Below are 22,919 nucleotides of genomic sequence, written 5' to 3'. Positions count from 1 at the left end.
TCAGTGGCTGCTGGCCCCATGATGATGTTTAGAAAAATTTAAGAATTAATAATAATTAAGGTCAAACCACAGTAGTGGTTAGCTGAATGGTTCCCACTGGCAGGAGGATGGCAACTGAGGTCGGTGAAAATGACATGAATGGAGAGTGGGGTGGATTATGGGTAATTTCAGAGTCCATACGTGACTCAGAATAAGGCAATAACAGTGTGAATGTGGATTAAGAGAGCCATGGCTTGAACAGGAAATGACATAGCTGAGACAAAGGGGGAGACACTGGGACATACTGCACTAAGCAAAAAGCAACAACGCTCCCCAACACATACAGTGTCTGGTTCTCTCCAGTTGTACGGCCTTGGAAAGGCAAATGTAAAACAGACGGCTCAGGGCTGGCAGAGCGAAACAGGCCTAATTATCCTCATAATTACTGTGGGAGAGCCCTGGAGTCAGACTGGACATTTAACGTCCCAGCTTCTGTTTGGATTAGAAGTGCCCGCTCTGAGACTTCCGCCAAGAGAGAGCTGAATAAGGACATAATCAAAGGTTGCCAGGGATGTATATCTGCCTCCTCTTCCCTAACTCCCCCCCTTTGGGGTGTAAAGGCTTTGAGTGACGTTGACCTGTCCTTGCTCGCCTGGCTGTGGACATAGATAGAGTGGGTAGTCAGTGGCATCACCTTTCATTTTAAAACTATGTAACCAGCATTGTGGTTAGCCAGCATTGTGTATCCTTTTTTCAGTAATTAAAAAGCACCAAGTGATTATAAATATTTACCACAGATATAAACTGACAGGATAAATGGGCATTATTTTTCTTAAGTAAAAAAAATGTACAAAACAATTGTGCATGCTTATTTCATACATACTCAGTTTCATGTATACACTTTGTTCAGTGACACTTAGTGAGAGAAACACTGGAGAACAAATGAGGCCTACAACACAGTATTATTGTAGTCTTAATTTAGCTCTGATAATTGTCCTTATGAGTTTTTAAACTCATTCACGCCAGAATCGTTAATAATAATACGCTTACCGTGGATCTGGCATTGTGTCAGGTGCTCACAAGCTAGGATAATTGCTCTTTTGGGCAACTCAGGTTTCACAAGCCAAGGACTGCCACCTGCCAGTGAAAAATGACCATTCGACAATGTTGTGTGCCAGCAGCTGTTTCTGGCAAGACGATTTCTGCAGAACCACAGCGACAAGACGCGGCAGGACCAGCGCCATGGAATTAGAAAGACACAATGGCAACTCTGAGAACCAGGGCAAACGACGCATTTTGGACAGAAGTGGAGGACAAGGAGCTTATGGAGCTGTGGGGAGGGCGTAAGTGTTTATGTTTCCCAGTCTTTCAGACCTACCGCTGCAAATAATGGAGGAACGACAAACTGGAACAAATAGCCAAATAGTTTGGTGAGAACAGTAAGTGATTTCGTAAGCCTCCGAGCTGTGTTCTGTATTTAAAAACCCTCTGAGCAAGGTAACAGGAAAACAGGAACCCAGGTTCCGATACCCAAACGTAATGTGATCAGAGCTACACCCCGAGGTGGTGACTCATACGACCCCCGATTTTCCAAATTTGCGTGGTGTGTCAGCCACATCTCTAGCGTTCGGCGGTAGCGGACTCATACGATGTGACAGACGCACCAGCGGTACACTCACCGGCGATTTTCAAAAATTGTACTGTGTGTTCCAGGCTTCAAGTTCCCAGCAATCAGTCTGTAAGGTTTAGGACAAGGTGAATGTTCTGGCAGCAAGCAATGGTGTGCTGTGTGGTGATTCAGCCGGTAGTCCTTTTTTCTGTTTCACACACATGGAGATTGATTGTCAACCAAAAAACAGAAAAAAATTTAGCTGAATATACAGACAAAATCACATTTTTCTCTCAATAGGGTTTTGTTCAACTGAAAAAACATGTAGACTTTGCAGATGCTATTCAAGGTGAGGTTAAGCACAGGTAAACACATCTTTGCTGACAGCACTGTTTGTTGGCAGGAGAGAGAAACGAATCCTGTCCGGTAGGGACTGGGAATGGAAACGTCTCCTCTCTCTCTTGTTTGCCAGACTGGCAAGCAGTCAGTCATCATGTGACGGTTTGGGAAAGACGCGGAGGGGAAGGAGGCCCCTGATTTGACTATCTTGTGAGATGAAATAAGCAGGCCACAGCTGTGCGGCACAAACCAATCGCAAAAATACGCCGGCACTTTCTTCCCTCTGCCATATGACGGACCCAGCCAGATGGGGCCTAATTATGTCAAGGCAGCAGTGACGGGCTTTCTGTATGGCAAGGCCACCAAGCTCCCACTGATACCAATTCCCAGCAACACACTGAACCCACATACAGACCCCTCGCCAGAAGGACCACCCAATCCAGCCACCCAGGACCAAACACCTATCCTCATTTGTCGGGAGGAAGGCTGCTCTGAGGCTGTGGATTTCATGTAAGGGTCAGCATTTTTAGTCCAGATGTCTGTCCTCATATAGTCAAAAGAATCTAGTGGTGGGCGTTCTGTCTAAAAAAAGAAAACATACATCCACACACACGCACACCGCTAAAGTCTTTTGACTATGTCACATATGACAAAAGACTTTAGCGGTGTGTGTGTGGATGTATGTTTTCATACATCCACACACACACACACACACACAGACGCTCAAAGCTAAATCCACATCAAGATGAAAAAATACGCTCCTTAAGCATTCTGTCTGAAATATATTTCCTTAGAGTATACATGCTTGAATGAAATATATTTCCTTGGAGAATGAATGGCTGTGTCTTTTATCTCTCTAACCTTTCAATACAGCCTCAATGCAGAAATTGTTCTCAACATAATTTTCATCAGAACAGTTCTGCAAAGCATATACATCATTTATGCATAATATTATTTCATTAAAAGCCAACATGCACATTGTTTGGTGTAGTTTTCTTGGGCGAAAATCTGACTGTGAATTTAGACATAAAAGATAACGCTCTGCCCGAGTCAATATATGATTTAAATAATGTGATAACTCGTACCTCAAAAATCACTGCACTGTAACACGGAAACTCCCGGAAGATGCATGCATGGTACCGCTGCTGACAGCTCTACCAGAGGCAGATTTTCCGCTTCAGATGAAATATAGACAAACAAACCAAGCGGGCAGGTATCCAAATGCGGCCGGAGCACTGGCACACACGGCAGAAGCAAAACTAATAAAGAGGAATACGAGTGATGGTGTTCCTCCAAGGAGGGGGGGACGGTGGTCTCAGTGACACACGCACATCAACCACAATTCATTAGGTCTCGCCCTCCGACAGGAGTGTTGCTGGAGGCCAGATCCAACAACAACAACGACGCGGAGTCTGGTTCGCAAGCAGCGCTTCGTTTGGGTTTTACGCACAGCGGTGTCACGGAAAGAAATGAAAAAATCCAAATGTCCCGGACCCATTCTGTATTCAGAGATCACCAGCCATCCGCGACACAAAGCATCTTCACTCTTGGAACAGGGATGGGGGTATGGGACGGGGGGGTTTCGAAGAATGAAAGGTCATTTGAAAGCCTATCTGAACGTCAGCTTTGACAAACACCATTCACCCCCCCTCTCGCCTCCTCCTTTCAGGAGTGGCGGGCTTTGTTATAAGTCGACCCCTTCCATGCCCTCTTTTATACATTCATTGAGTTGTTGATAAAAAAAGGAATTAGATTATTCAAGTCTGTTCCTCCCATCTCTCCCTCGATTCTTTTTCACCGTCCATTTCCCCCCCACTCTAAAGAGCGTTTAACATTTGAGATGGTGGAAGGGAAATGAAAGCCCAGGTCCTTTTTTTCCAATGCCTAAGCATCTTTTTTTTTAGATGAATCTTGGGAAAGGGTGCACACCAAGTAATGAGTTTCCTTCCCCCCCTTTTCTTCGCCTTATCGAGGATACTCAGCATTTTTTTCCCAGACTCGGAGAGAAGATTACCAAGCTAGGGTGGCTGAATACACCTGTGTATAAGGACAGGAGCAGAGGCCGAGCCAGACTGTACAGGCAATAAATTTGGGAGTTTGTGTCCGTGTGTGTGTGTGTGTGTGTGTGTGTGTGTGTGTGTGGGAGGGGCTTCAGAAGGCCCATTCCCAGAACCCTACTTCATTTCACCCAGACTGTGTTTTTCCAAGCAATCTCCCCTTCGTCTGAATAGTGATTATGAGTACAGGGGCAAGGAACAGGTCTGGTAACCCAAAGGTTGCCAGTTTTATTCCCAGATGGGGCCCTACTGCTGTACTCTTGGGCAAGGTCCTTATCCCAAATTGCTTCAGTAAAAAAAAAAAAATATTCAGCTGTATAAACGGATCATATATAACCTGCATAATTCTCTCTGGAAAAGGCATGAAAAAGCCTACGCTTTACCATATGTACCAGCCAGATAATGAGCCGTGCTGCTGCTCGACCGTCCTTTATCTACCCCGATAGAGGTCGGAGACCTCCGTGTGCTGACGGTCGCCAGGCTCGTTCCCAGATGAGATCGCTCCACTCCCGTCGGCTCCCGTTTATTTAAAGGGAGAAGCATCGAATTACCAGCGTGAAAACAGACTATTGAGGGAAATTCAGTATGCTTTCAACATGCATTTAGCCCCGGTGGTGTGGGTGTCAGGTTCACTACGATTTATACCCAATAAAAACAGTGTTCCATTTGAATAGAAAAAAATAAAGCGGGCATATTTTCTTAGCCTCCCAGCACAAATGACTTAGTTCACATTACAGCTTTGTTGTTGGATTTGTATTGTTGAAACTCAGTTTTATTAATTTATTGCCGAGGTATACGAAACTGAGCAGGCATAAGTACAAGCTATAAAGATTATACAGTGCTGCTTTGACGGAGCTTTATTTCTCTTCTTTACCAAAGCTCTCTTGTTGGGGAGTATGCATTGTAATAAAAATGGCATCACTTCGCACAGGCAATCCAGTGCACAGTGCAATAATGTAAGACAATAAAGGCTTTCTCTAACAATGTCTGAGCCGGGACGAGCACAATGTCTACATTTAAAGAGTTAAACAGCCTCTTAATCTGTCATACGTTAATGTCTTGAACTTTGTTGGAGTTGATTGCCACAGTCAATATATATAGCTTGGACGTAATTAGCATCGACCCATCTTTAGATTCTCTTCCGACTTTTAAACCGAGTCGGAATTTCTGAATTTAAAGCCGGAGGAGTCATTCCTAGAAGATAAGCAATCTTTCTCTGTGAGCGATAAGGAAGTGCTATTTTTCTTCATTGCTCTTTTTTCCTCGCCATTGGAAGTGACCTATTGCGTTTATTTATTTATTTATTTCCGCAGTCAAAAGAGCTGGCGCGCTGAATCGTAATCTTGATAAGAGTAAGCATTGTGCCGGATGCTGGCAGGCAGCCTCCAATGAATATCAAGTGACAGGAGTCAGAGCCAGAGCCCTTCCATTAGGGTTCCTACCACGTTTAAATGGCCGTTATATCACAGCGAGCCGGACAGAGGTGACGCTCTGGCATTCCTGGTGAAAGGTGAAAAATCCCTTCGCCTAATCTCTGATCCATTATTCCCACAGATCAAATTTTTCGTAAGGAGAGCGGGCGTTGGGGATGACCGAAGTTGCGTGCAAAATCGATGTCCCCAAAATCTCTGGTGAGAAAGGATTAGAGAGCCTGGTCACAGAGGTTTATGTGTGTGGTCACAAATGTGCTACTTGTATGATGGTGAAAGGACCAGACCAATTAAGGATCTGTCGTCCTTAACAGGAAAACTGATAGGCCAATCAAAAAAAACATTTACCACTGGCTTCTTGTTATATATCAAGAACTCGGCCCTTCCTGTTGCAAGTGTATTTTGTATACATGTCTGTTTGTTTGGTCGATACCTTCGAAAGCAATCAGAGAATAGGCTCTTGATTGGCAAGGTCTTTTGGTGTCGTTGGTCATTTTGTCCACATTGTGAACCCTTTGGTTCACAACAGGCCTGGGCACTTGCTGATTGTGCAGGTCAATGCCTCACCCCCCCCCCCCCCCCCCCCCCCCGCCCCCCCTCCAGAAAAAAACAGATACAGCACTTACTAATCAGGAGAAATTCAGGCCAATTTATCAAGGCTGCCATCTTTCCATCCCTCCACCAAACTCCAATCCACAAACACATTAACACCCACCCCCTGCCTGGGAGACCAAAGGAGCTGCGCTGTAGTCTCTGCTCCTCCGCCAACGCCTAAATCTGTCAATTTCAACATTGTGAGTATTTCCAGTCCTCTCTGCCCACGGCCCCATCATGGCCGATTAGTTCCGGTGCACTACATCCACTGTGAAATGAGCTTCTCGCTTTCAAACTCGACCTCCCCCTCTCTCAGTCTCTCTCTCCCCCGTTCTGTCTCGCTCTCTCCCTGTAACCCCCCCCCCCCCCCCTCCTTTCTCTCTAACTCACGCTCTTGTGCTTATTTTTTCAACTTTGGGGATACACATCCCCCGATTGATGAAGCGGAGTACAACTGCAAATCATTTCTGAAACAGTCTGAGCTTACCAGTCAACCCCCCCCCCCCCCCACACACACACACACCCCAAAGGAATAATGCATTATTCAGCCATTGCAATGTCTGAAGTCCTCTAGTTTCAAATTAATTTGCCCTATGACAGGATGCCCTCATTGTGTGCCAAATTGAGGAAATGCATTTCCTCACATTATCATCTTCATAATTCAGATGACTGTACGCAATAATTGGCAATCTAGCAGTTCGTTAACACAGTTCTGGGGACGAACTAATTGGATGCGGCTGTCGTCCACGGTGCAAGCCCACCAAGTGTCAGATGTAAAGAAAAATACTTCTGACGTACGTAGCTGTCTCTGTCTTCATTTAAAAAAATCCTTGTCCCAGTCAAACAGTCAGCTCCTCCTCCTTTAATTTAAAATAAAATAAATGGTGCAAAAATAAGCCACTTCAGTGGACTTGCTCAATATAAAAAAATTTGGCCTGGGGATTAATTATTTGATCATCTCTGCGATGCTAAACACACACACACACGCACACACCACACACACAGACTCACTTGCGCGTACGCACATACAAATTCTGCAGCAAATTCTCACGCTTCAAAGCAATTTCTGAAACCTTCAGGGCCGACCATTATTCTAGACAGTGGGCAAACCCGTTTTTTTTTTTCTTTTTTTTTTTTTTTTGACGTTTCGACACGTGGATTTAGTGAGCTGCCACTGGCTAGCCATAATCTGTTATTGTTTCCCTGAAACCATGTGCGATTAATTTCTCTTTTAAATTGACTGTCCGGGCTGCTTTAGGAATGGGAGCTATGATGGAGCTGCAGTACAAATGGTTTATGTCATAGCTTTTGTCAAGGGCTCTTTCCCCGCAGCCCCGGTATGTAATTGAAAAGCCGTCTCAGAATAAAATAGGGGTGACCGGCTCTGTTTGCCGTGTCCTGGCAAAGCCGCAGCAGAGGAAAGCAATACTTGAGAGGTAGCTGGCCAACTCGATTTAACTCTGCGCCGAGTCCAGGGACCCGAGGACTCCAACTTTCGATCGCCGGCGGTTTGGAGTATTGTTCTGTTGAACCCATTCAGTCAGTTGCGATGTGCGTCTTTTCGGAGAGAAGGGGCTATGTGGTAAATTCAGCGGGACATGTTGGGATGAGTTTGGAAGTGTGCCACAGATAGGCCGGGAAACCGAGGGGGGGGAAAGGTCACGACGGAAACGCTCTCGGTGTCAGAGCAAATCTGCTCAGTAATCTCATTTTAGAGCCTCTCCCTCTCCCTCTCTCCCTCCCTCCCTCTCCCTCCCTTCAACCACTTTCTTTCTCTCTCTCTCTCTCTCCCTCTCCCCCTCACCCCTGTCTCTGTCTGTCTCTTCCTGTTTCTCCCCGTCTCCTTGCCCTCCCTCTTTCTCACCCCCTTCCCCTATCTCTCTCTCTCTCCTCATCCCCCCATCTCTCCTTCCACCCCTTACCCCCCTTTCCCTCTCTTTTTCCACACCCTTCCCTATCCCCCCACCCTCTCTTTCTCTGTCTCTCTCTCCCCTTTTTCCATCTCTCTCCATCCCACCCCTGTTCCTCTCTCTCCCCTCTCTCTGTCTTTTTCTCCCTCACCCCTCCCTCCTTCCCTCCTCTCTCTCTCTCTATCTGTTCTCTCTCCATTTCTTTCCCTCCTTTCCACTCTCCGCTTTCCTGCCACAGCCCCCAGGTGCTGATTTGCTTTCAAGGCGAAGGCCTGTGATAAATGGCCACATCTGCCTGCCATTACTGCCACGTGCTGCAAAACCCTGCACAGCACTAGCACTACGACCAAGAATCAGCCCTGAGGAACATGTGTCCAATTCATTTTCTCACTGGGCCGCAACATGATGGCTAAGACAGCCTAGGAAACAACAAAAAAGATATACGTGCGTGTGTCAGTATCCGCATGTACCACTTAGTTCTTATTGCCAGTATTTTTTTTTTTATGTATGAATGAATTCCAGAATCCATGCACATTACACCTTGCTCTTGGCTGCTTGAAGCACTGTGGTAGGAACAGTACTTGTAACCTAAAGGTTGCTGGTTTGATTCCCACAAGGCAGTGCTGTTGTACCCCTGGGCAAGGTACTTCACCCAGACTGTTTCAGTAAATACCCACCAGTAAACATGGATAATATGCAAAAGTTGTGTGAAAGTTATGTAACTTTTTCCCAGGTAAGAGCATCTGAAAATTAAACGTAGTTGGTATGCCTTAGTCGTTATCTGACCATTACCTGACACAACCTTTCCTGATCCTCTTTTACGAACAGTGTGAAAATCTATGGCTCTGTCATTTCAATATCAGCTCTTTCCCTGGTACACTACTGCAGTGGCATTGTCTCTCAAAAGGTACACATTAACTGCTCATCGATGGGGAATTGTATCTGGGATGTTTACAGGTCCTGCACGGTGAGACTTGAATGTTTTATTACTGTTAAAAGAAAAAAAAGTCGGATTCATCTATCCTTTCGTGGTTTCCACGGCAACCCGTTGAGCCCAAACAGGAGATGGGCGCGGATAAGGGACTCCAAGGACGAGGGTACGCGACGTGTCAGCGTTTCCGCCGAACACAAATCACAGCGAGGAACGCGGCCCTTCATTCCAGGCGGCTAATAAGCGTGGGGGGGGGGGGGGTGCTCAGTCGTTTGTTTCCTGACAGAATGCCTCGCCTGCAAAGCTCGGAGAAGCAATGGCTGAGCGAGCACACCTGACTACTGCTGCTTTCCAGCACCTGCCGAGGACACTGACTCCATTGTCTCTTTACCTGTCAGTAATTACTGTAAGCTACTGCGGGCGATCGCTTCCTGGCCAGCCTACAGATGATGTGTGACTGTGCTCAGATCTATCAGTGGTGTACAACAGAGTACGGCAGCTAGGACGACATGTGGGTACGGGACATTTCGTTTGATATTTATATGAAATGTATAAATGCAGTGTAATATTTTGCCATAACCCATTTACCACCTTTGACTGTGCTCTTTGGCAGGCTGCATTTCCAGAGAGCCAAGCAGGCTCGCTGAACACATCCCCCCCCCTACTATGAGGTAATGCCAAAAAAGCAGGTACAGGCTGGGCTGGATGAGGGAATCCAGCAAGTGCAACACTGCCAATTCCAAATTGACCACCATATATGACTTTAGCTCAACATGACTGCTGACAGCAGTGATAGTTACCTTGCAACACAATGCCTGCCCTGCCTGCACCAGCCTCACTCTCTTTGACTGAGATCTAATAACGACCTCAGTTTTCAACAGAAAATGGGGGGGCTATATATAGTTGCACATTCAGAGATCAATACTGTTATCCTTTACGAGCATCAGATGTTTTACCACACATTTTTTTTTTGGAAAAACAGAAAAACATCTTGTTTACAGACGATCAAAGAGCTTCTGGAAAAAAAAAAAAAAACAGAAAAACTGTGTCTGACATGCACATAATCTCCACTGCCACTCTGCAGCAGAGATAAATACTGCTATTCCACTGAAAACAGCCTGAAAGATGGCAGCTACCAGGTCTGAACCTGCGATTCTGTGGTTTTGTTACAAGATGAGAAGGTGGAGGGGTGAGGTGGGGGGGGTGCATGCTGCTGGGAATTGGCCATTTAGGAGCCTGTGAATGGACATCCGTTTTACATGCCAGAACACAGAGGCTGATCTGCGTTTACACAGCAGGGAAACGGGGCCCTGTATGCAGATGGTCCACGGTATACGGTGTTCGCTGTCATTATAATGAGCGCTCCGCAGGGGTCTGATGGAGGTTGGGGGGGAGGGTCTCTTGTAAAAATCACAGGCATCTTTCAATTACGACCGCCTAACTGCTCCTAACAAGAAAGGGGAAACAGGTGGTTACTTTAATGAGGCCCCACCCACTTACCACCAACCAACGTTTGAATAAAAGATGCTCTCCCCAGCATTCCGTTTCAGAAATGGCCAGTTCTGGTATTTGAAAGCTGTTTGAAAGCATCTGAAAGCATTTATGAGTTCAATTTCCATCCATTTTTCAGGAGCCAATTGAGCACTTACGGTACAGTTAAACTGGAGTCACAGCAGTGCTTGGAAAAACGCCTCAAAAATTTTTTTTTTTGATAATGCAGAATTTACTGAGTTGGAAATCCACTGTGACTCAGCCTCACATTGTTCCAGCAAGTCTGAAATACCTTAATGCAATTTCCAAATTCACAGAGAGGAAAATCCCCTATGTCTTCGATAATGGAAAACCCGTCTCGTCCCGAGAAGACAAACAGCACTGCTGCCAAAATCAAAATGGCCCCCAACAGTAACAGCAAGCCCGGTTTAATAGGTACCATTTTCAGGGGCACAAATGGGCTCACTGATGCAGAGAGGCTTTGACAGTTAGCACTGAATGAACTTTGCCAAAACAGATACGGGGGGACACAATCTGAAGGAGTCTGTCACCCCTTCTCCTCAACGCCCCCACCAACAACTTTCTTCTACTCTTTCATTTCATTCACCATGCTTTTACCCGCTGCCATCTGTCCGTCAGACCCCAAACAGCACCTGACAACTCAAGCGGGTCCCCCAACTTCTCGCACCCTAACCGGGGTGGGGGTAACCCTGTGGCAACTGTGGTCAGCATGCTTCACACCCCCCCCCCCCCAAAAAAAAACCTTGCTCCCTAAAAAAAGGCATGCCGCAGGAGGAGCAGGGCTGAATTCTCCATTGTGGTGGGCTGATAAAGAGCTTAGGGGCTGTGAAAGGGAGCAGGACGGAATCTCACAGCTTCTGAGACTCTCGGCTGAAAGGCTCATTGCAGTACCGCCACACATCCTGTCTTCCCCACAGCACTTGACAACCAAAACAGCGGACAATGGAATTCTTGTATCGGACAAAACGATCCTTGTCTACCCAAAAGCCTACCCAACCCCCCTCTCCTCATTTGCAAATGCATGCCCAATAACACCCCATTAGCAAAGAAAAAAACGACTACAACCAGAACTAAACACGATTTTCATCGATTTTCTGATGTAGGTGGCAGCCTTATGGTAAAGCCTTCATTCTTTTGCCATGACTGCCAAAAAAAAGCCCCTTATAGAAATCGGTATGTTAAAAACTGCATTCCGCAAATGACTTGCTTTGACGTGCAGAAAAAGAAGAAAACGTGGGCCTATGGAATTTTTTTTTTTTCACTTTTATTTGTATCCCGTTCTTTCAGCGTTTGTTGTGTGGTTTGAATTTGCACGTCAAAAGAGGAAGGAAGTGATTGGAGTAGGCCACCAGATGTTCCATTGCAATGGCTTTCCTGTGAGTGGAGTCTGTTTACTTTTTTTCCCCACATATGCTGTTTTATTGTGATTGGCTCTAAAGGACATTTGGCCTGCAGGTGTGTAATGTAGATAGATAGACAGATAGATAGATAGGTCAAATGGCTAAAACAATTTGAAATTTTGCACATCATTAAGAGTTAATTACTCACTAAAATTAATAGGAAAACCTTGCAAGAACATCACATTCATGACTCAAACGTTAATATCAATGTGATAGTGGTTAAATTCAATTGCCCGTCAGATTAGCTATTTCCTTTTTAATAGACACCCTTACCCAGCACAAATAACAATCCTAACAGTTCCATCTGTCGCCCATTTACGGCAAAGTATTTTTTGTGCTTTGCTCAGATATACAAAAGCAATTTGGCATCTGAGTCCCCAGTCTGTCAACTATATGAACTGTATCCATGGGCTTTTGTTTAATTTTGTTTAAGGTTAGTCCATTAAATATGCCCTGACAAGGCTTTACCTGTTCCATGCTAAATCAGGATTACAGTAATTAGGGTGCAAAAAGTGTGCAGACACCCTGTTGTTCCTTTCATTACTTTTATCATTATTATTCTGCCACAATGATTGTCAAAGACAGTGAGTCACATCTGATCAGTTCTGATTGGTAGCTACTGGTCACATGATATGGCTATGAAAAGGCAGTCAGCCACTGTTTATACATGTTATAAACAGTGGCTGACTGCCAAGAGATCTGAAAGGCGTTCACAGAAAACGAACAATTTCAATGAAATAAAACATATTTCAAGCCGATGTCTTAGGCATTCCCACATGAATACTGAAGAGAAAGACTACAGCTCTTTTTTCTTTTTTTTTAATCAACAAGCATTCTAATACTGATCTAAGTAGTCGATTAGTGATCTTATGGCTGAGCATTTGAATAATTGAGTATCCTGTCTGATCCGCCCATAATGGTAATAGCAGTCTATTCAAAGGTGGCTGTTGCAGCTCACTACCCACAAGGGAGGGGCTGGTAATGAATTCCAACTGAAGTGAGGAGCAAGGGAAGGGTGGGGGGCAGAGTGGAGGTGGGGGCAGGCGAGAGGAATGGGGGAAGTTCAGGATCCTTCATTACCACCCCAGTTGACATTTAAACTCCTCCTATGAAGAGGTGCTGGGGGGGGGGATGACTGGCTCCAGCTCTTGACCTCCTCTTCGTTACAAGCCCCACAGACCTTCAACCACATTAAAAATTGAGAAGCCAGCAAAGCCGTGTTTGCAAAGCTGCTGAGAGAAAGACCAGGGAAAAATGAAAGATGTATTGAACCCGCCAAGGCTGCTCTACACCTCTCCTGCCATAGTACCGATCCATTAAGGATGTGACTTTATTCATCTAATCCCACTGCCGACACCAAAAAGTCCCATTTACAGATATAGCCATATAAGTGATCCATATAAATGATTGGAGAGACAGATGCAGAAGTATTTGAAGCACATGGCAGACTGTGGAAAAAGTTACACTGGTTCCAAAGTCACTGGATTACAAAAGTAATACATCACAAAAAGCACTAAGGAGAGGAGATCAGGCCTAGGAAAACATGCATATTCCTCTTAGCAGTCTCTTTTGCAAGCAGCCAATCTCATAAGCTTCTGAGCAACGGATAAATATTTCAAGACGGGTTATCACTACTCAATTAAGATGGGCCGGTCGAATTCAAAACGTTTGAAATCCTTCCAATACAAATTGCAACAACAAACAGGTTGTGATTTGTTGTGTTTACTCCGGAGCCTTTTATTGTCATTCGAGTCTTAATTAGACCGTGAAGCGCAAATACATCTCTCTGAGAAGTTTAATTGCAGCAAATCTTAAAACTGTCATAAAACTGTTCCAGGGATGAAAGAGAGACTTGAGGTAAGCACTAGCTGATTATGCAAATGCATTGTATCACCATACAGCACCTGAAAATGAATAAACCTAGAGCACTTAACAGCATGATTGCAGACTATGGGTGATTTGTATGTGAAGATGCTGGGTCAGAGTGGGGCTGAGAAAACTGGGGATGTAAACAGCTGTGCTTTTTCTTTGTGATTTTTTTGATCTGGTACAAACAGCCCTATTTTTTTTTATTGAAGAGTCCTACTTTTTTTCTGTCCTACTGTGTGTGTGTGTGTTTAATTTTAGATCTCTTTTTATAGTTTCCTTACACCATTTTTGCGAGACTATGACTGCACGTGGAATTATTTGCATGGTCTGGGAGCTGTCTCCTCGTGGTGTCGATTATCTGACAGTCCTAAGCATTTGAGATCAGTTTCATTGATTGTCTCAACATCAAAGGGGCAAGTTCTGAATTAAAACGTTTCCTGCTGAAGTCGCCGTCGCGCACGAAAGCACCGCGCGCAATTCGCAGTCCGGCGTTTGACATTGAAGTAAACTGGAGACGAAAACATACGAGCGCACATCTCAATTAACAATGTCATATACGCAGTGTTATTTCCAGGGAATCTGCAGATCTATAAATAAGTAAAATAAATCTGCGTCTGCGACAAACAAAACCATCTCAAGACAAAAAACAGCAGCAGCAGCAGAGCCTTCAGACATGGAGCAGGTTTCAGCTCCTATGGCAGGATAAAGGGAACATGGCAGCACCAGTTGTGATCTCAGACAGTCTTATGCATGCCCTACATATGCACCAACTGCACAAAATGCATATTTTTAGATAAAGGAATATGGGATTAGAGAATAAGACAGAGATGATCAAAGCATGTCTGAACATGCTGAAAGTGGGAATGGAAATTTTAAGTAAAGGCACTTTAAGTCACACTGGCAATTTTAGTAACTTCTTCCATTCTAAATATACTATGCTGTGAGGCATCTGACCTAAATGAAGGATTCTGTATCTGTCATGTTTGTTTGCAGGTACATGTGTCTGCTTTCTGTGTATTTTTAACTAAGAAAAGTAAAATAAGACATTGTTCGGACATAAAGTATTGCTCATTAGGGTCTCTATTCAATCTCACAGCAATGTGGCTTGTCATTTAATTTAGGAATGGAATTTAAGCAAGTGTTTCATTTTTAACACAATGTTCTTCCCTCATCTCAGTGGCCAGCACATTCATACAGTTGGAAAAGAAACCTTAAAAATGTTTTCACTTGTTTCAATTCATTACTCAAGGTTAAGCACAAAATGCATTAGGTGAGTAGCAGCCTCAGTTATGTCCTTTACATCCACTGCACAAAAGTACCACTGACAAGAGATGGGACTGTCAACCTGGCTGGACAGATCACAAATTCCATCCTTGATGGAAAAGGGGCCTGACCGCTGCTGTAGACAGCAAGCAGAGAAGTCCAGAATTCTGCCATGTCACCATTTAGAGGCTTATTTTCTTATACACTGATATTATTGCTTTCCTTAAGCTGCCTTCGCAAGAATGGGTGGGGAGGCAGAAGGCAAGCCACTGGCATAACAAGATCATGGTGGTTGGCTTAAATGAGATACCTTCATGTAACTTCTTGGTAAGATCCACATTTATGCAGACTCTAAGTGGTGCAAACTTTCTAAAATGGTACCTGAAAGCGCATGCTTTTCAGAGTAGATGCAATCCATTATTCATTATAATTGTCAGCAGAGTGATTAGATACATGGTGAGGACCTGCCCACATCCCGCATCGTTTGATCAACGTGTGACTCTGACTGCCCTTCAGCGCTGGAATACAAGCGCCCAGCCACTCTCACTGCACCCATATCAGCACATTTAGGCCTGCATACTCAGGAGATGACAAGCTCTTTTACACGTCTGCATTGGAGCAAATGGAACATGTTCAAAATTTCATATGCACTTAATTACAGATGTGCGCCTTCATCAGCATGACTTCCATCAGCACACACACACATGCACAAACACACACACACACACACACAGAGCATTAACGTATAAAGAAAGTCTGACAAATTTGTTTGTACAATGATCTAACTTACACAATTCAGTGACAAAACAGAGGGCACATTTGTTCATTCAGAAGTAAATTCAAAATCTATGCCTGTTATGCTGAAACTAGCTTAATGTCAACAACACCACCTTCATTCTTCCAAAGCAGGTTAGATAAGATGGGCATCTTTTATCAATGATTTAAATAGGATTTAGAAAGGTATTTTCAAGGAAACCCTTCAATAGGTGCTTCAAAATCGATTGATGTACAAAGCCAGTTAAATCATTCACAGACCAGTGCCTTTTTACCGTTCAATGAAATGCATGAAGACAAACCCATCCACTGTCAGCAATGGGCTAATAATCTGTGCCTCTCCAAGCTACGTCAAACACTTTAATGACATGATTCAGACAAGAATCAATTCACAAAGTAAGAGAAAGGATGTGTTACTGCTAGGAGAATTAGCAGCAGAAAATTTCACATTCTGGCAAAATGCTTCCTGAAGGTGCTGAAACAGAAAAGTTTTCATTTTGTTCAAAGGCATTTCACGTTTGCACACATTCACCGTCCTCAATGGTATCACCGAGTCTATTCTCCAAAATCATATTTGCTTTCTTTACAAACACAGCTTCAACTGACCACACAGGACATGGAGGACTTTTTCAAAAAGTAAATGGACAAGAATGTGTGATGCTTTTCCTTCATGTAGGAAAGCACACATTCTGATTCATTCTGATTCTTCATTCAAATTTTCCTCAAACTCAAATTCACTGTTCGGTCATGAGAAGAATGACAAATAAATTCAATGGGCTTTAAAGGCCATGAAAACCCTAGTATCCGTAGTACACTGATATATCCAAAGAGAATTATTACCCCTTTCAATATCCTTAATCGGTATTTTTTTTTTTTTTTGAGTGTGTGTGTGTGTGTGTCAGGTTGACTGGGCTTACTTCATATGCCCACTCTGCAATTAGCGACCGCAGCAGTCATCAGCTTCCTGCAAGACTGAATAGACAGAACTATGATTCTCTGCCCCTTGGGTCAAGCACAGTATTAATATTCCTCCTGTCCAAAATAATACATACTCAGTGCATGTACTGCCTACTGCCCTCACGCAACACAACGAGGCAAGGCAAGGCAAATGATATTGCTGTGAAGAAATTACAGGAAATGAAAATAAAAACGGCCTTGATTTATTTCGGTTCATTAGAGTTTTTTTACACACAACATCAAAATCCTCATTTATTTCCATATTGCCGTAGCATTTGTTAATATTGTGAGTTCTCCTGTTGTACACTACTTAGACTCAGCTGAGATTCTGAAGTTTGGTCCATACACATGGGTGCTCCATGGGCCCATAAAGGATAACCCTGCACCGCTGCTCCTCAGTGAGAAAGGGTAAACAACACCACGGTGTATTTATTTGTAGAATGCCTGAGATTCAGCAATCGCTCAGAGGTTAAGCAAAGCTTTGACTGGGATTATGAGCGATATATTTCGGTGACATTAAGCCAACAATCAGAAAGTGATCCTCTCAAATACAGGGGAGAGGCAAGGACTTATACTGAGCCGTTCACTGGACTGAGATGAGGACGAATGCTGGTCAGCTCAGGTACTGTGCACCTGACCAGTGAACTGAGATCCAGACTAATGCCACTCTGTTCAGATGCCTTATATCTGATGAATGAACTGAGATCAGAACTACTGTTACTCTCCTAAAGGTACTGTGGACCTGACCACTGTACTGAGATCAGGACTTCTACCATACTACACTCATGTCCCTAACCAGTGCTGTGCCAGCTTCCTGTCTTTCTGAAGGCCTATTTGCTTTTTAATGTGCCTTTATGTGACTGTACGACTGCAACCATGCAGATCTTCCTATAGATGTACTTAATCCATGGAGGAGAACAGATATCACTATTTCAGTATTCTACAAAACAGCACTGTAAGACATGTTTGTTTTTCACATTCTGCCTGCCTTCCACTTGCACAATGTTTTATATATATACATACATATATATAACTATGGACTGAAACACATACCTAGTTGTAGCCTGATTTAGCATATTTGTTGCTCATGAATGAATGTCAACATACACATGTTAATACTTTACAAAAAGGAGATAATATAATGTAACTGATGCTCAGCACTTTCACACTTTGCTAATGACAATACAATATGACAAAAAGGTGGTTTCCTTACAATGGTTACAACTAGCTAGCTACGTTGCCTGTGACCAGGTTTTCCCATCTTATTTCAGAACTGGCTTGTGGTGAAAAAAGTGGATGGAAAAAGTTGTTGATGATTAGGTAGCTAGCTAACAATGTTAGCTAGCTACCTAAATAATAACAATAATAATAACAATAATAATAATAATAATAATAATAATAATGCAGCTAGGACTTCATTAAAGCATACAATCTGTAAAAAGTCTGCTTGGATGGAAACATGGAAAGCTTGTTTTAAATAACATATGAAGATGGATGAAAAAAAAAAAAGTTTGAACAGCGCTAGGCCTGCAGAGTTACACTTTATGCATGGTTTTGCCTGATGTATGCATAGGCTTAGACTAGCTGATGACGTTTAAGATCTTCCTTATAATAGGATAGATACCGTTAGGGAAAGTGCCACGAGCGGGCCTTCCCTTGAATTTCCACAGCCAAGATTTTGCAATATGTAATCACACTGATAGAAGACGGTTGAAGGGATTACAGAGCACCGATATGCACTTCTGTAGAAATACCGCTAGGAGCGGACAATTACGATACCCCTCCCAGGTATTTTACAAATGTAAGGTGACGTTAGACCGACACCGCCCCGCGAGAAGAATTGCGCCCTTGACTAATTATGAGGAAACCTGCGATTTTTAAACACGCCACATCACTGTGAGCTTTAGCATGATCCTTGAACCTATATACTATAAACACGAAGGCTACCCAGAGGGCAAATATGTCAGCTAACACAGACATCGTTATTTTTGTGCTATAATATCTGACATTGGCACGCTACCCAGACGCGTCCCTGGTTTGTTCTTAGAAAAAATGTTTATTTTAAACACTATATTGACAGACAGCAGGCCGGGGATGTGTTCGTTTTAGAGAGGGTTAACTTTTCCCTGTAGTTTTTTTAGAGGAAAACCCTTAAAAAGTCCTTATAAAGTCCGCAGGCATATAACAAATGCTTTTATTTGTTGAAAATGATTGAGCCTCCACTCCTATCGACCCACAGCGGTGTGCAAATTGGACCAGCGAAACGCAGAGCGGGAAACGAGAGCTCCATCCTTTCTCTCTCTCCGGGAGTCCAAGGTGGTAATGTGACACCGAAGGTAACAGAAGCCACTGACTAGAAAGATGTTAATCCTGACAAAGTGCCACAGCATTAACCAGAGCCGCGGCGAGATTGAATTCTGCGTCCCCCTGGGACCGCGGGTAACACCGGTGGTGGCGCTCCATCTTTTTGAATGCCCCTTTGAGAGGATTGCATGGTTGCAAACTGAGCCCAGGCACTCCAAAAGTACAACAGCACCCTCTATTGAAATCCAGCACGCAGGAAGAAGACGTTGTCTTCCCCGCTTCCGTCTGGATTTTTTTTTTCAGGGTTTTTATATTTATTTATTTATTTTAATTTAATATAATTTATTGGGGCACAAAGATTTGATAATAATAAATTTTCAGATTCCAGTACCATCGTTTGCACTGAACAATAGTGTGCATTGAACACCGTGTGTCCAGGCTAATGTATGCACTTAAACACATGAAAACATATATCCATTAAACTTAAATTCACATTATTTGAGTCAAATATTTTTATTGGATTAATGTATTAATTAACCTGCCTAACAGGTGTGTTCTCCGAGATACACATGAAACTAAATTAGTAATAAAACTAAGCAATGGCGTTAGATGAATAACCCATATGCCTGGTGTGCTACTAACAGTTCATTTCCTACATGAATTAAGATATGCGCATATGAAGATCTAATCTAAAGTGACATTGTTTTACCGATATTGAGCATTTAGTCAATGTTAATGGCCCATGACAAAGAAAAAACATTCCTTACTCGCTGTGATCTACGAGTAAACTGTTGATGAAGCAAGCTTCACTGAAATATTTATCTAGCTATTTAAAATGGATGACACCCTCCGATGAAGCTTTAACATTTAACGTATGCATAATATATGTATGTATGTGTGTGTGTGTGTGTTAAATGTTTATTTCCTTAAATTTTATATATCTTACTCATCCAAATGGCATACAGTTTACCTGACGTAAAGTAAAGTTAGGGTTTGTAAAGGTTTGTGGAGTTAGCTGGCTAGTACCTCTCATAAACCTTGTCTGACACACAAATTTTGAAATGTCAGCTTGTTTTATCATCCGGCGAATTATGTTCAATGAAGAAATGTGCTTTTAGTTAGTATTAGAATGTTTGCATTCGCATCGCGCGTAAAGAGGGGAGAAAGCTGGGTGTGCTCTCTGTCGCTTTCGCTGGGTAACGGTACCGTAAGGATAGGAGAGGCGGAGAGCTCAGAATTCCTGCTGGCTTGAAAGCGGCTAGCTACGTTCAGCCGTGGGCTTGAATACCAAGTGTTCCGTGAATAAACGCGCAAAGATGGCCAAGTGGACTCTGTAGTCAGTTGGTGTCTTCTTGGAGCTAAGTAATGTCGCCTACAAATTGGCATTTTTTCCTCCGTGTCTTCTCTCTGATTTCAGAAATCGTAAAATAATGTATTATTATTATTTGCATCATTTGCTTGTAGGACTTGTAAGTTGAAGACGCAACCATCATAGGTACTGTCCATATATCCACCACATTGTACTGGAAATTATACAATCATTTTGTAGCTTTACTTAAAAAAAAAGACCATCCTCAATATTTGCATTCGAAATCTCAACCATTTCAATACAGTTTAATGGTACGATGACCCAACTCTAGAGCTCTTTTCAAAAGTGGGCAAAATGCAGTTACATGCAGTTGCATTTATGTAAAATACCAGCTGACCATGAGCTGAATAAAATAGCTTGAATGAAGCAGCGAACATGAAAGAACGATGAAATCACGCTTTGCATAGCAATGATTAGGAGACTATCCTATCAGTAGGGTTCCCGTTCACCTAATCTTGCATTCTAGACAGCGGGGTTTTCAGTTAGTGATTTTTTCCACTGAAGTTTGTACACATCGATGTCTCACCAAGTCATTTCCATAACGCTAAATTGATTCAATTACTGATGAAAAGCATGCTTATTGAATAAAAGTATGAAAATGGTTGGAGGTTCAGTAAAAGACTACTGGAATGAAGGGTGCCAGCGTGTTAGCCACTTTATTCCATTTTGATAATATTTGCGCTTTCTTAACACAAGCTAGAAAACGGACTACATATTAAACAGTAAAGAAATAACATAAAACAAGTTCGAATTTTGTCAGAACTTGTGGGATTGAAGGGATGCCCTTCTTACCTTTGTATGGTATCTATTTCACATAATAACCATACAAATTATAACTTCGAACAAATCAGAAGAATAAAACATAACCTACACCTTATCTAGTTTTGAGTCGCTCTTTCCGAAAATCACATCCCATCGTTTATCCGTTTGTACTAGCCTCCCCATCTCGCTGAGTTGACGAGACAAGTCTAATTTTCCAGGACACAAACTCTGCCGATTCCGTCTCAAGTCGGATGACCAAGTTATTCGTTTCTGGTTTCGGCGACAACGAAAGGCGTTATCCATCTTATATATTCTACTGAAATTCTTAATGGGATAAAATGCGAAATGCGTATTAGCCCTTACCTTTTTCACACTGCCAGATAAGCTTCCGTCACCTCTGTGTTCCAACGAGCAGTCCCATTAGCTGCTACACTGCGCCTGTTTCTCTGTGACAGCAGAACATCCCACACCGTCAGTCTTTGTATCAACACTCCAAATGCAGCCGTGTCTTCTGCTTGAATCGTATAGCAAAATAGGAAGGAAACAGAGCTGTGTGGGAAAAAAAGACGGGGCGACCAAGAGCTAAAGGCGAGACTGGATCGCGGAATAAAATTGTAGCATCCCCCACAATCAATCCGGTGCTGCCGCTCTGTAGCGCACGTCCTCTCTCCCACCTCAGCGAAACGAAATGACGTTCATTGCCATGCAGTGCAACCGCTTCTGCTTCGCCGCTGGTGACTAACTAGAGTCTGCCCCGTTTCTACGTTTCTGGATGGAAGCAGTTTCTCATCTGTCAGACGGTCCCAGCTAGTGCAAAGTAATAGCTTGAATGGTTAAACTGGGTTCAGAACCCTTCGTCCAATCAAAACGGGCGGATAGAAGCAGGACCCTCCCTAGGGGCCAAGCTCGTCTCAGAGGGAGAGATTGTGATAAAATTCCACATCCTCTGAAGACGTCCATGGGAAAAAAAAGCCCTCCAGTTTGGAGCGAGTGAGATTGCTCTTGCTCAAGTAGAAAGATAGTTTTGCGTTCGCGGTTACCTTGGACATGGTTATCAATTATGGTGAAAGTTAACGCATTTCATCATGTTGCTGAAATCAACGGAGCTCGCGTGGAATGTGTATTGGATTAAGATCTCAGCGGCTTTCTTTCTAAGATGGTGAATTTCATATGAAAACGTTACACTGTTAAAGCTAAAGATGCCAGTTTGTAAATAGCGTAAGCAAAGCGCCCCTCCCAAATCTGCACTGATTCATCAACTGTTGTATATTCCGACTGATGAACACCTTCCACATGGGGAGTCGAGATGTGGATGTACAAATAAAAGGAGCGCTAGCAAAGCTTCGTTGATTCTCCATCAGGTTTAGCGCGTACCTGGTTGGAAAGTCAACCTTTCATCTTTGGGTATGGTGGGGAAAATCCTAAGAAAACTTCTTTCAGTGGCCGTCTTTAGACTGAAGTCTAAATAACGTGTAGGCTACTTATGACTCCCACTACAGCCGAAGCGATTGTGACGTGAGCGTGTCTGCGTATATAATTCTGACTTGCAGTACAGCAGCCCTCTTTGTGTTTTGGAAGGGGAGTTGGGGACAGATGAAGTTTTTAATTTTTTTTTTTTTTTTTTTTGTTTGTTTTTTTTTCAGGTTGTGCACATGTACTAATCACCAGGGGCTAGTATGCATTGTTTTTTTTTTTTAAAGAAAGAATTGCAACATTGAGTATCACATATTCTTTCTTATTTCAATGTGGGGCAAAATATGATCCAGGATTTGAAAATAAAAAATATCGCTGCGTTTCTGAAATGAGCATATCACAAAACTGAATTGCAGTAACAGTGCTGTGTTAATTCCGACCTGTGCA

At 43.2% G+C, this 22,919-nt stretch overlaps 1 protein-coding gene across 1 annotated transcript in view; it reads right to left on the bottom strand.

Annotated features, from left to right (window-relative positions):
• Positions 1–21,848, bottom strand: part of cdh11 (cadherin 11, type 2, OB-cadherin (osteoblast)) — a 54,801-nt gene extending 32,953 nt beyond the window's left edge. Inside the window, exon 1 of the mRNA XM_036543477.1 lies at positions 21,423–21,848. The gene's annotated coding sequence lies outside the window, so the exon portion shown is untranslated. The remainder of the gene's footprint in view (positions 1–21,422) is intronic.
• Positions 21,849–22,919: the final 1,071 nt, after the last annotated feature.

The sequence above is a fragment of the Megalops cyprinoides genome, chromosome 13, assembly GCF_013368585.1.
Source record: "Megalops cyprinoides isolate fMegCyp1 chromosome 13, fMegCyp1.pri, whole genome shotgun sequence".
Taxonomy (NCBI): Eukaryota; Metazoa; Chordata; class Actinopteri; order Elopiformes; family Megalopidae; genus Megalops; species Megalops cyprinoides.
This window is presented reverse-complemented; position numbering and strand designations above follow the sequence as displayed.